General features: G+C 39.4%; 1 protein-coding gene and 1 long non-coding RNA gene across 2 annotated transcripts in view; one reads left to right on the forward strand and one right to left on the reverse strand.

Moving 5' to 3' along the window:
• The window catches only part of ARHGAP15 (Rho GTPase activating protein 15), a 320,557-nt gene that overhangs the window by 106,800 nt on the left and 200,687 nt on the right, over positions 1–13,070 (reverse strand). The gene's annotated exons all lie outside the window — the stretch shown is intronic.
• Positions 8,510–11,450, forward strand: LOC127059823 (uncharacterized). Its single transcript, XR_007777997.1, has 3 exons — positions 8,510–8,581; positions 10,205–10,253; positions 11,050–11,450. It is a non-coding gene; the product is annotated as an uncharacterized LOC127059823 (long non-coding RNA).

The following is a 13,070-nucleotide window of genomic DNA, read 5'->3' on the forward strand; positions in this document are numbered from 1 at the left end:
TAAAATTTGACATTAAAATAATGTATCTGAATAGAGTGACAAACCTATTGTCCCCCTATTCAGGTGACCCACAATGAACCCAGAATTTCAGGTGACTGTTTGAGCAAAAATACGATTTTCTCTCTGAAGCCATGGAAATCAGAGGCAAAACTGATGAATACCATGAAGCAAACATGGGCTGCACCCCAGAAAGTGTTGCTGACATCCCTGTCCTGCTTCTTGGTGTGTCAGAGGGTGAGGCTGTGTATGCCCAAAGCTCCTGGAGCAGTGCTGGGGGCTGGCACTAGGGCTGGCTCTGCTCTGATGGGACCAAGCCACTGTTTGATCATCAGAATTAGCCCCTTCTTGTTCTCCTCACAGCAGATTATCACACTCTTGAGGCTTAAAACATCCCAGCAACATATCAGCAACATATCATCAATTAATAAGGAAACAGGTCCATCCCCTCTCCAGAAGAGTACCTGGCTACCATGGAAATGGCTCCATAAAAATGCCGTGTTAGATATTTCTACCAGATAGAGCTCAAACAGACCTAGGAGGTCAAAGAGTGGATGATGCTGGAAGCCAATGTGAAGGACAAAAAGACAACCACTGTTGTAAAAACCATCCATTTCCATTGGTGGCCACGATATGCTTGTGGAAATAAAGTACAGAGAAATATTTGGAAATGACTAAGGCTGAAGAGTTATTCTGATATTGTAAAAGCAATAAGAGCAATGTTCTTGGAGACTGGCTAGACTGACCTCAGTCACAGACAGTCTACTTAAATAATTAATTCTGGGCACTATGAACAAATAATTCATAACAAAATATCATTAATCCCAGCCAGCATGGTTTCATGGAAATCAGAGCTTTGTCTAGCAAACTTGTTGCATTTTTTGATGGCCCAGAATATTGGACAGGTCTGGCTAGTGAAGGCAGTGGTGTTGAAATAGTGGGTTTGGCTTTCCGTGCAGCCTTTGACTTAGGACCACATGACATTTTGATCAAAGCACTTGCATTCTATAGAATTAACAGGGCATATATTACATGGATTAAAATCTGGCTCGGTGACAGACCTCAGAATGTGGTGGTTAATGGGAGATATCAGTTAGCAAGGTCAGAACTGGCACAGCTCTCGAGAGCGGGGCTCTCATCCAGTGCCATCTAATACCTCTAGCAGAGATGGGGCAATGAGAGAAAAAAATTCTCTTGGCAAAATAAGCAGATGACACAAAGGTCAGGCAGATATTAAACAATGACAAGGACAGGTAAAGTTTCAGAAGATCTGAGCTACTACCTTAAACAGCCACAGTCTGGCAAAATCAGGTTCAGTGTGGAGAAACACAAGGTACATCCAACACTGGATTTAGGCTACAAAGGACTTGAAGTTTACTTTAAATAAAGAGCTGATCTCAGAGCTCAGTGCTGCTACAAACAGGACTATATAATGCCTTGGATTATGAAGGAGTATCAAAGAAGCAGGGATGAGATTGAACCTCTTCATGGGTGACAAACAGAATCTGCAGTAAAGCACTGCACTTGATAGCGAAGCAAATAACAAGAAATATAAAATAAAAGCTTTGTTGCTTCCTATTAAAGAGAGGACAGAGAAATGTCCTCTTCATCTGTACATTTTATGTGATTTGGAGGTACTGGACTTCCTTCCAGCACTGCCCAGCTGCAGGACCTGTGACAGCAAGCCTGAATTCAAGGTAGCATCAAAAAGATTTTCTTTTTTCTATGATCAGTAGAAATCCAACGCTGCTTTGGAATTAAGTAAAGGCAGAGATAGTCGGGGAAAGAAAGGAGAAGGAATATTGTAGTAGTTCTTAAAAGGCTATGAAACAGCTCTGTTGGAGGTGTCTGACATGAGGTTTGGTGAATCTCTTTAGGAAATTAGCTGAAAAGAAATAATTCTATGTTTGACTGCAATAATATCAAGGAGATGAGGGGCATTCCTACATAAAAAGAGAATCTCATTTTTTCTGGCAGTAATAACTCCAAGATGCAATGAAAAGAGAAAAGCTTGACTAAGATCTTATTGTTTTCAAGACCCTATAGAAACTGTTTAATGGAAGCAATTAAAACACTGAATATGAGCATTACATACTGAGAATGAGTAACAAGTGAATATGATGGAGGATATACTTCATTCTGTTTCATACCACTCGATGGTAGAATTTCCACTTAGATATTTATACACAAATAAATAAGGGCAGTGAGAGTACAAAGCAAGTGTAATTTAAATGAGCACACAGTTCACTGCTACGCAGGGCTGCTGTTTAATGCCCAAATCAAGCTTGCTCTGCCTCTGTCGTCTTCTCTATTGTGCTGTGCTTTGACATTCAAGAAGTTTATGATTTAAAAGCCCCAGGAACAACAAGACTTCCTCAGGAGGCTGCCTGTAACAAGAAACTAAACTAAGCTTTGAGACTGTTTGTTTTGAATGAAGCCGTCGAACGCGCAGCGTGCTCACTGTAATTTTGCCCTTACCCCCAATATATACTTTTGCCATTCTGCTAGTTGCACTTCTTGCAGCTAAACAAAGTGACCTCATTGCTTTCCACTGTATTTTCTTTTAAACATTGGCTGGGATGATTGAGATTCAGGAATGTGGGAAAATGGATTCCCAAGCCACGTCCATCCCCTTTAATTCTGAGCTGTAATTTTTGGCTTGGCTTGAATCACAGTCATCACATTTCAGTCTGAATCTCTCTGTAAAGTGATCTTTCTTAAACATTTCTTTCACTCATCATGGGATCAGAAACAAAGCCATTCTAGTCTTTCAGCGAAACACTTACAAACGTCTTTTTACAGCGACTCACAAGAGCTGAATTTCCTTTAAAAAATGTTTGAAAAAGAGGAGGTTTTCATTGCCTGATTGTCCTCTTTGTGAGTCTTGTCATCTGTATGCCACGAGCTACAGCTATTTTAATCTGTTTTTGTTTGCAATCCATTTGGTGTCCGCCCAAGAAAATGCAGGTGATTCTAATTAACTTACTGCTGAAGATGTGGAAAAATCTCAATTGTGCGACAGAGAATTATACACTTAAAACCTTCCCTCTATTATTTATAACAGCTTATTAATGAAAATGATTACATGAATACATTTACCACCTGATTCATCGTTGTTCACTTTTTAAATCAACAAGGTTTATGCTAAAGGGGAAAAAATGCCTACCAAATACAGACCTCAAGTACACACATCAGCTTGCTGGTTTAAATGGAATGGCAGTTTAAAAGGAAATAACATTGTCTTCATGCAACACAGTGTAATATCTGAAACTGCCAAATGTTTGGAAGTAGCTGTTCTCTCTCTGTAACACATTAGTGTTTAATTTTGGGAATGCTTATTTCTGTTTTGTTTACGTGTTTGTTTTCTCCTGTGATACCGCCTTCACCACTCCTATTCCCTTTCATTTGCTGCAGTTACTGCTTCTCACGTATGGGTTAGGAGGTCCACTCTGGCCAGTTCTTAATTCATCTGAAATAAAATAACATTTCTTTGGTTTTTTGCTGCTTTATCAAGTACAAATTCTTTCATGCTAGACAAGAGTGATCAAGGCTGGTGAGGCACTGGAATGGGTTGCTCAGAGAGTCTGTGGATGCCTCATCCCTGGAAATGTCCAAGGACAGGCTGGACGTGGCTTGAAGCAACAGGACAGTGGAAGGTGCTCCTGCCTATGGTAAGGGTGGAATGAGATGAGTTTTAAGGTCCCTTCTAATGCAAATAATTCTATGATTTTCTATTAAAATCAATGGATGTTACCTGAATTGAGAATTTTCTGCGAGGTATAGCTACCAACAGGCAGTTTACCTGCCATTGGTATTGGACCTCCCATTTCTATTATTTCTTGCCACACTCTGACAGCCTAACTTGAATGTGATGGCAGTATGGATAATGCTGTTTATTTTGGGAAGGATGAAAGCCTGAATAAAGGTTATCATTTTAGGAGAAGCTGACGATGGAAAAACTCATCCACTGTGTGACATGATCAGAACAGCTGGGGATGTAATGTGGAGGGTGGGGGAGAAGAGAGCCAAGGTATTTTGTATGTTCAAGAAATATATACAACATTGCCATTTCTTATATCCCAGCTGTGCCTGTTAACTTCTGGAAACATGTAGAGCTCAGCAATAAAACATACTTGACTGATATTTACTGCAATGTGCATTATAAGACATTTTCTGTCACACATTATGTTCTGAAAGAGTTAAGTAACATGAAAAATACAGGCTCGAGATTATATCTGTCATGGATGAAAATACTACATTTATGCCTCATTGTAATCCATTCATTGGTTTATGTACCCCAGCCCTCCAGGGAGTGTCACAACTCCACATGATACTGCTGAGAGCTGTATTTTGCTTTTGGATTTCTGATTTAGCTGAAAGAAGTTTAAAAACACATGGAGCCTGACAACTCCCTATTGGCTATAGAGCCGAGGAGGGTCAAGAGCATAAACCATTCCAGAAAAAGCCAGCTGTGACTTAGGCTCACTGTAAAGATCTGCCTCTTACAGACAGTAGCAGACAAGAAATTTATGCATTTTGCTAAATCCTCCCACTTTAGCTGAACTGTGCTTCATTTGGGGATCCATCATCACCGGCATCGTGCCTGTGTTTTTTGAGCAACAGGAAACTGCACTTTGGGGGGGCCCAATGTCCTTTTAGGAGGCTGCAGAACTTCCAGTCAGGTCCACTGATACCACCAGTAGGAACTGTGGTTTAAGCCAAGGGACAGCTACAATTCTCCAAACATCCCTTGCCCTCAATGCTGATTTTAAAGAGAATTTAGTGCACAGTAGGGACAAATCTTTCCCCTCTTTCACAATAGTGGGAGATTAAATTAGACCTCAGCAACGCCACCTCCCCATCCTGACTAGTGCTGCTTCTTGTTGGGCTTTGAACAGTTGGAAGTGGAAAATCTTCCAACTGTGGGCAAACAAAACCTTCAAGCAAAATGGGTGAGGATTGCATTTTCTAGTCTGCAGCACCTTTGCGTTGCAAAGAGATTTTTCATTCATTTTTCTTTTTTTTTAATGGTAAAGACCGGAATAAGAAGTTTAAGGTGGAATAAGGATATTTAGGAAGCAAATTGAAAGTCACAGAACTGCTTCTTTCATAATTTTTTGGTTTTAGAGATAGCTGAGGGGTCCAGATAGGCCAAACACTCTTAATAACATACTCATTACTTGATGACCTGACACTGTGCTCTGTCCAGCCTTCGATGTCTCAAGGTTCTCTCTGTTATCCCCAGGATCAAGTCCTACTCAGCTTTCCAGGGACACATCCTCCAGCTCCTGAGCATCACTGGGGAGGGAGGCCAAGGCAGAGTTTAACTGCTACAGTTCAACAGCAGCTAAAGAAATATCAGTGGGGCACTTGATAGCAGCACTTTTGTTGCTCAGCACAGAAGGCTGGGTCTGTGTCCTGCAGTTAGAAATCAAACCTGTTTGGGGACAGGAAACACAGAGGTTCTGAGTTTCTAACAGAGGAATGTGCAGAGCCCTGCTCTAAAATCTGAGCTGGGGCTCTAGTGTGCAGTTGGTAGTGGGGTCTTTGTTATCCACATTGTATTGTAGGCATCTATCTTTGTGTTTGCTTTTTATCTTCAAGAGGGAGTAAACATTTAAAAAGTAGATTCTTTAGTCTAAGGCACACTATCAGACACCTTTGGGTGTTGCAGGAAAACCCAGAGGCTCTCTTGGAAGATAAGTATTCACACAGCTCTCCAACACCAGCCCAGTGAATTCTTAGCATTGCATATCTGCCCAACATATAAATGGGATAACACAAAGGTGTGTGTGCATGGGCACACCGAGATAACTTCTACTTCAACAGGCTCTTTCTGTGTGCTCTGCTCACATTCCAAGACCCAATAATAGTGAAAACCATGAGATTCCACTGAATGCCCTGCCACCTTCTTTAGTGTGATAAATCTCTGTCTGAGAAGTGAGTAAAACTTTCTTGTTTTTGCGAAATTCATATTTAGTGTTATGAAACAGTGACATTAAGCAGTACTACGGGAAACAACAGAGACATTAATTTTAATGTGACACCAACCTATTGTTCTTACATATTTTTCCACTTTAGTTTGCCATCTTAGCTGCAAGACTCTGCAGCTATATATATAGATTATTTTTCCTGTCATTTCCACTGTGTTTTCTGTTCCCAAACAGGTTCAAGTAGCTTAAAAACTTTTTTTTCTCTCTATTTATTTTGGGAAAAATCTAATCACCAAAGCAACACTCAGCAAAAGATGCAGTCAAGGTGTCTGCAGAAAAAATAAAACTCCTGAATTGGATTACAAATAGTGATAAGTACCAAAACTTAAGAGACTGGTGCATCCCTCATTACTTTGGCACAGGCAGCTTCATAGTTTCCATGCCATGGTTTGACACGCATTCCAGGACAGACTACACCAAAATAGCACAAAACTTGTAATGAATTGCTCAGGGACTCTTCAAAAAAGGTTTTTTAAGTATAGTCTAGAAAGGAAAAAATTGCTTTCTGCTTTGAAATATGAAAATAAAAAAGAACCCCTAAATGAAATACAAGTTATAGAACTAAAACATAGCTGAGACATGCAAGAAATGCATAAAAATACTGACTTCTGATAAGAAAACAACCCTAGTTGCTGGCAATAAAATGCACTGGATATCTGTTAGCTGAATTTTGGGTGAAGAAAATGCATAAATATGAATATAATTTGATATTTTCATGGAAGATAATTATTTTGTAATTTAAAGCTACAGGAAGAAATTTGATTTGAATCGTTGTCTTTGTGTCTCAAAGCTGACTGTGGCATGGAATGATGTAAGGAAGGTAGAAATCCAATCTCATCCCTTTTACTAGGGCTCACATAGGCCCTCTGGTATTTCTGAAGGCTTGGAAAGATGAAGTTGGCATAAAGTGCTTTCCATATCTAATTTCCTTCTTTGGTGAAAATTCCAGCAATTATTAATGACATTTACTCTACAGACATCCAAGGCAGTTGTAGGGTTTCTAACAGAAACCCCTTGCTCTAAGCTGTGGCCTTTGTGTTTTTAATGTAGGGAATATCAGAACACAAAAATGCAACTGAAACAGAGATAATAAAAGGCACCATTGTGAACCCTTTATAGCTTGCAAATTCAGATACTTTTCAGGCATCCACATCATGAGAGCTTGAAAAGTATTAAAAAATATCATCTTTGCAGTGAGGACAATCCTGCATGTCACAGATCAGGGCACTAAATAAAATGTTTTGTAGCTGCTCTGATTTAGTGTCAAAGTAGGAAAACCTGCCTGCATAAATAACACCCTTCCAGAACCTTCCACCTCTTTGTTTGGATTCAAGTCTGGCTTGCAATTTGTTTGGGCTGGAGAATTTGAATGGTTTTGTTTTCAGCAGTTAGAGGAGATGCTCAGCTGGTTCAAAGTCAAGTTTACAGTCTAAGTGAAAGCAATTTTCAAGAGTAGAGGATGTATCTTATCTTTCTACTAAGGTTTATTAAAAATATGTAGCACCTGATAATTTAACACCGAATGAGTGGCTGCTAAACTTCCCCCTCTCTTTGTCCCTCTGTCTCACACACACAAACACAGGAATGCTTCTCGCCTGCCAAGCTATGTGCCAAGATTTTGTTCACTTTAATCTCAATCATATGAGTTAGAGAACCATGAAACAAAGTTCCTACCAAGTATGCTGACAGACTTTTAGTTCTCGTGGCTCCACAGGGCATCCCTACAAGCACACGAAAGAACTTTTCTTATTAAAGGTTTCTGAGCTGATCCGTTTTTCCATTTAAGTCAACATGAGCAGCATCACCATGAGGAACTCAACACTTGCTAACTGATACCATACACTCATCAAAATTATTTCATATCTAAGTAAACAAAAAGCTGTGGCACCTCCAGCAGCACTGTGTGGTTACTGCTGGCACGGGGAAGGCATTTGGTGGCAGCTACTTTGGTGTGTTATGTCACATAACACCATGTCAGCTCAGGACTGACAAATCAAAGCACGTGGTTTCAAATATTGGGGGGAATTTTTCCTGGGGAGGGGAAGAAAAGAGGCATGGAACAACAAAAGGCTCTTTCTGCCTTTTGGGGACTTTCTTATCTTCTGAGTGAAGACATTGTAGAGGTATCACCTTACCCTTGGTTTGGAGGAGTCCCTGGTGATTTTAAGAACCACAGTATCACTGGTTAATGGCAATTAAACAAGTTCCTGTACTTAGTTTTTAAATCTTGAACTAAAATCTGGGTATTTACTTTTTTTTTTTTTTTGTTTTCAAATAGATAGAGCTTAAAGCCCTGAAACAGCAAAACTCTGACCCGTTTCCTTAACTGTAAGGCACAGCCATTGATCACAAAATAGATCTATTAGGTCCCTCCAGCCTCCACCTGTCTTGGTAGACAGGCTTATATTCATAAAGCAGGAATTATAGGAAGAAATAACCTATATCCATTTAAAAGCAGAATAAGCATGAGAAAGCAGTTTCTGATTGCAATATCTTTTTCCCAAAAATTTCAGTTGCTTGAAAGGCATCGTCTCTGACACCACAAAAGGTGCATGAAGGAACCACAAGGAGAGAGCTGGAGGATCCAAGAGGTCTGTTGTGTTATGAAACAAAATGCTCCCATTTTGCTCTGATTTACATCTATGCCGTTCCTCCCAACCCATTGTTTGAGTGAAGACAAAAGAAGCTGGTTTGCTATAAAACTGCACCCATGATCTGTGTGGATCCTGATCACAATGCAACAATCTGCTGAGCCAGCAGACAACTGGAGATCTTTGAAAAACTTGTTAGCTCCTTGGGGGTTATCATGCAGGAGCCAATTTAGGGACAATTCTGTTACTAGATTGCTAATAATATCAGTTTCATAATTGCAGGGGAGTAAAACAACCTAAAGAAATCTTCTCTTAAACAAGTGAAAGCTTCACATAAAGCCTCCTCTTTAATCTGTCCTCCCCCTTTGCCCTCTGCCTTCCTTCTGAAGCTCTCTGTTGGTACAATTTCTCTCACTTAGGTATCAATCCCATCAGACTGTGGTATTATATGATTAAAACATTGATGTAACACAAGCTGCTACAGCAAATAATTGAAGTAATAAAATACAACTGCAGTTATTTGCTCTCTTGAATTGCAGGCAGAAAAAAAAAGGAGACAGGGTTTTTTTAAACTGACCCCACAGTGAGGCATATGGACAGTAAAACTTCTATTTTAGTGTGTTTTCTTTTATTGCTGTAAAACTTTATTTTAAAAAAATATAGTGTAGTTGTAGTAGCTTTTTTTTTTCCCCATAGGGAAAGTGATTCATTTGCATTGTGGAATTATGATTATGTTTTCATAATATTTTAAAAAATACAACTTTCTATTTAAGCAGAGAGATATTGAAAGGATCTGAAATTACACCTCTTTTCCTTTTAAAGGAACTTAATGGACTTAACTTCTATTTTGGTGCGTGTTTGTGTGTGAGTGAACATCTCTTCTAGGCCAAGATTCATTTTGTCAAGTGTTAGCCCAAAGTGTTCTATTAAAGGCTGAACTGCAAAGTCTGACTAAATGGGGTTTGCAGTGGAAATCCTGCCAGCTCCTAGTCTGTGATGGCATGTGTATTGTACAGGGCATGGTGCCTCACAGCCTCAGCTTATTCAGGGGGAAAAGAGAGGAGTTTTGTGCCTCTCTCTTTACCTTTTTCATGGCTGGGAGGTGAATACCCTCATGTGTCATCTTCCCTGAATCTGCCTTTGACCAGGGGGTGAGTCAGGACCTTCATTCCCTCCTTGGCACAGAGCAAGCAACACACACAGAGTCAGCTGGCTTTAAATTTCTCTGGACTTTTTTGTTTCAGTGCATGCAAGTGTCAACTCCCTGATTTACAAAGTGTATTAACATTATTTTAATATCTAGAAAACGTTGTTTGATTCTTTTTTATTTCGTAGGTTAAGTGGTTTGTTTTATTTATTATGCCTATTGAACAGGATTTTATGGAAAATTCGGAAGACAAAATGCCCTGTTTCCTTCTACATGTTCACAAATAGATATATTATACAATGCTAGAAAAAGGCAAAAGGCCAAACTCATCTCTGGTGTAATTCCAGTAAAAGCAATAAAATTACACAAGGCATGAATTTGGCCCAGGCATTGTAAATGTTACTCTGGTGAACACTGAGTGTCTGCTTGTTGTTACTGGCACGGCTTAAAATACAAATCCCCCCTTTTTTTCACAGAAATGGATACATTCCTCTGGAACAGATTAATCAATGAACCAGGTATCAGGTAACTATGACAAAGACAACAACTGCTTCAAATACCTGCCTGTTTTATGCCTTTTTTCCTCTTCTAACCAACTTAGAGCCTCTTCTTTCAAATTTTTAAATAATTATATATTTATTCTCATTTGTGCCTTGTCATTACAAGGCTTTTATTCCTTTTTCCATTTTTTTTTTCTTTTTTGTCTGTTGTCTCCTTTTCTCTAATTTGTCTTGTATGCCCTTCCGTGATGTTTCCTGTTGACACTTCTTGATATTTTTCTCTAACTCAGAATGTGGCTTTCTAGCAGACACAGAGGCCCCAGAGTGAATACCCTTCAGAGCCAACTCTGACTTGGACCTTGCACAAGACTATTAACTGGCTCTTACTCTAAGAAAGGTGGCTATAGTGGGATTGCCTGAGCCTGAAGACAGAAATGGCTGAGGAAATCTTGCCAATATGTTTGCACTAATTTCAACTGCTCTTAATTTCTACTCAAAAGAAGAGTTTATTAAAAAACAAAAAAACAAATATTCAAAAAAATCAAACATTTTAAATCACAAACTTGCAAGGGCTTTTCTCAGAACTTTGTTGTTTTAAATTGCATTCATCTGTACGTTTGAGTTTATGCTCGTTGGCCACTTTAAAGTAAACATAGTTCAATGCCCTCAGAAACAGATTTCTTCTGCACACTAGAATTCCCTGGAAAAAGGCTTTATCTGCTGAACTGCTGGATATTTTTGTATGCCTGCAAATTTTTTTTTTCCTATCAGTTTGTTTTGTTTCCCCTTTTATTTTTTTTTCTCTTTTCTTTTACATTCAGTGCATATAAAAGTTGGGAGCAGAAGCCTCACTGGAACAAGATAGAATCATAAAAGGAATCTCATCACAAGCTAAACAGTACAAATTGCACATTCCTCATGGAAGTATTAGCTTTTTGTGCGTGCCTGGATCCAAGCATAATAGATTATCCCAAAGTGGGAAAGAATGAACAGTACAAAATTAGCAGAACTGGGGGCTCAGATCAGTTGGTGGAGCAACATGATCTCTGTACTTTCAGGGTACTGAATTCTAAAGCCACTGGAAACAGAATGTGAAATTATATCAGAGTAAGCAAGGAAGTGTGTGCAGATCTGGGAGAATCAAAGAAGAGATTGGAAAACACATTTCCAGAGGAGAATAAGTACTGAAAATCAGTGAATGAACTTGTAGGAAACAAACTGCTATTCATGAAGAATTTCTTGCTCTGAGGATAGGAAGATACGAGAGTGAAAAAACACAGAGTACATTTCAGTGGTTGTTCAGGGGCCAAGTGCTGTTGGAGAATAATCCTGCACTCAGACAGAAATATAAAATGGGACAGGATAGGTCAGTCTCCTGAGGTTTCCCTTCTCAGGGAAGCCTTGCCAGAACAAATCCTTTATGCCACTGGCTGATGGGTTTGGTCTAACCGTGCTGGGAAGTGTCCCAGGAGCACTGTGCATTTACTGGGAGCCCAAGATGGTGGTGAGCACACCCTGGCAGAACTACCCTGTACTTTCCTACTGCCTCCCTCAGGTCCTCAGGGATGGCAATGAACTGGTTTTGAGTACCAAACAAAACTTAAAATTGTGCTTAAGCTAAATAAATCCTGAGGAACATGCTGTTGAACACAAACCTGATAATGAGAATTATAATGCATACAGAGGTGGAGCTAGGTGGTGGAATCATAATCATGGTGGAGTTTCAATCATTCCCCATCCCTGGAATGATTTAAAAGCTGTGTTGATGTGGCACTTGGGACATGGTTCAATGGTGGCCATGACAGTTCTGGGGGAATGGTTGGACTTGATGATCTTATGGGGTTTTTCCCACCTAAAAAATTCTGTAAATTTCTAGGGAGTTTGTGCAGTGGCTGTGAATCCATCCCTTGCTGCACAAACTTTATGTCTTCTGCCATCCTCTCTGGCTCATCATCCACTCACTCCACCATACCAAAGCCAACAATCCCAGCATGGGAATCCTCAGCTTTAGGAGGTGTTTGGGATTTTTTTTTCTTTTAAAATTCTTCTGCAGTGCTTTCTTCCATTAGAAAATGAGATAGCATTAGACTCTTTTAAAACCTCATTTTTTTCCTAGCAACATAAATATATTCACAATACTTTATATTTTTTAAAACTCATTTCCTCTTTGCTTAACTCCTTGAGATAAGTGAACTCTCCTCTGTGTAAACATTCTACCAGAATACTGACTACCTTTTAAGCCATATATGATTTAGAAGGTAATGAAATATCACTTTCTTTTTCTTTTTTTTTTTTTTTTTATAAATAGGTTTTAAAGTGCTTTTAGCTGCACTTTAGCTTTTAGATTAACAGATAAAACTGATGAAAGAGACACAACCTTCTGTCACAGGGCAGCTTGGCATTTGGGAGGTGAGGTAGTTTAAAATACTTTTTTTATCTTCATTTCTCTCCATTGGGATGACTGTATTTCTTTACTACATCCCATAAGCTACTTTATCTTTGCCCATAAAAACATTTTCTTCCTTAAACCCTGAATATTCTGCATCATGAGACTGTGTGTCTGCATGTCTGCAATGATCATGTGCATAATCAAGCTCAGCTATGGACACTAAGTTAATTAAAGCCAAAATGAGTATCAGTTTTAGGCACTTTTGGGGTGGCAGAATTTGGAGCCTGTGAAAAATCTGAATTTTGGAGAGCAAGAAGTTAAATTCTTTTTCAAAACCATCCCTTCTTAAAATTGCACTTCCAGTTTTTAAGTGCCTAATGGTGCCCTCTGAAGTCTCGCTGGTGCTATCCCAGATCACCCCCCAAGCCAAGAGCCCCACACTCAGAGGGGTTT

Source organism: Serinus canaria, chromosome 7 (assembly GCF_022539315.1).
Source record: "Serinus canaria isolate serCan28SL12 chromosome 7, serCan2020, whole genome shotgun sequence".
NCBI lineage: Eukaryota > Metazoa > Chordata > Aves > Passeriformes > Fringillidae > Serinus > Serinus canaria.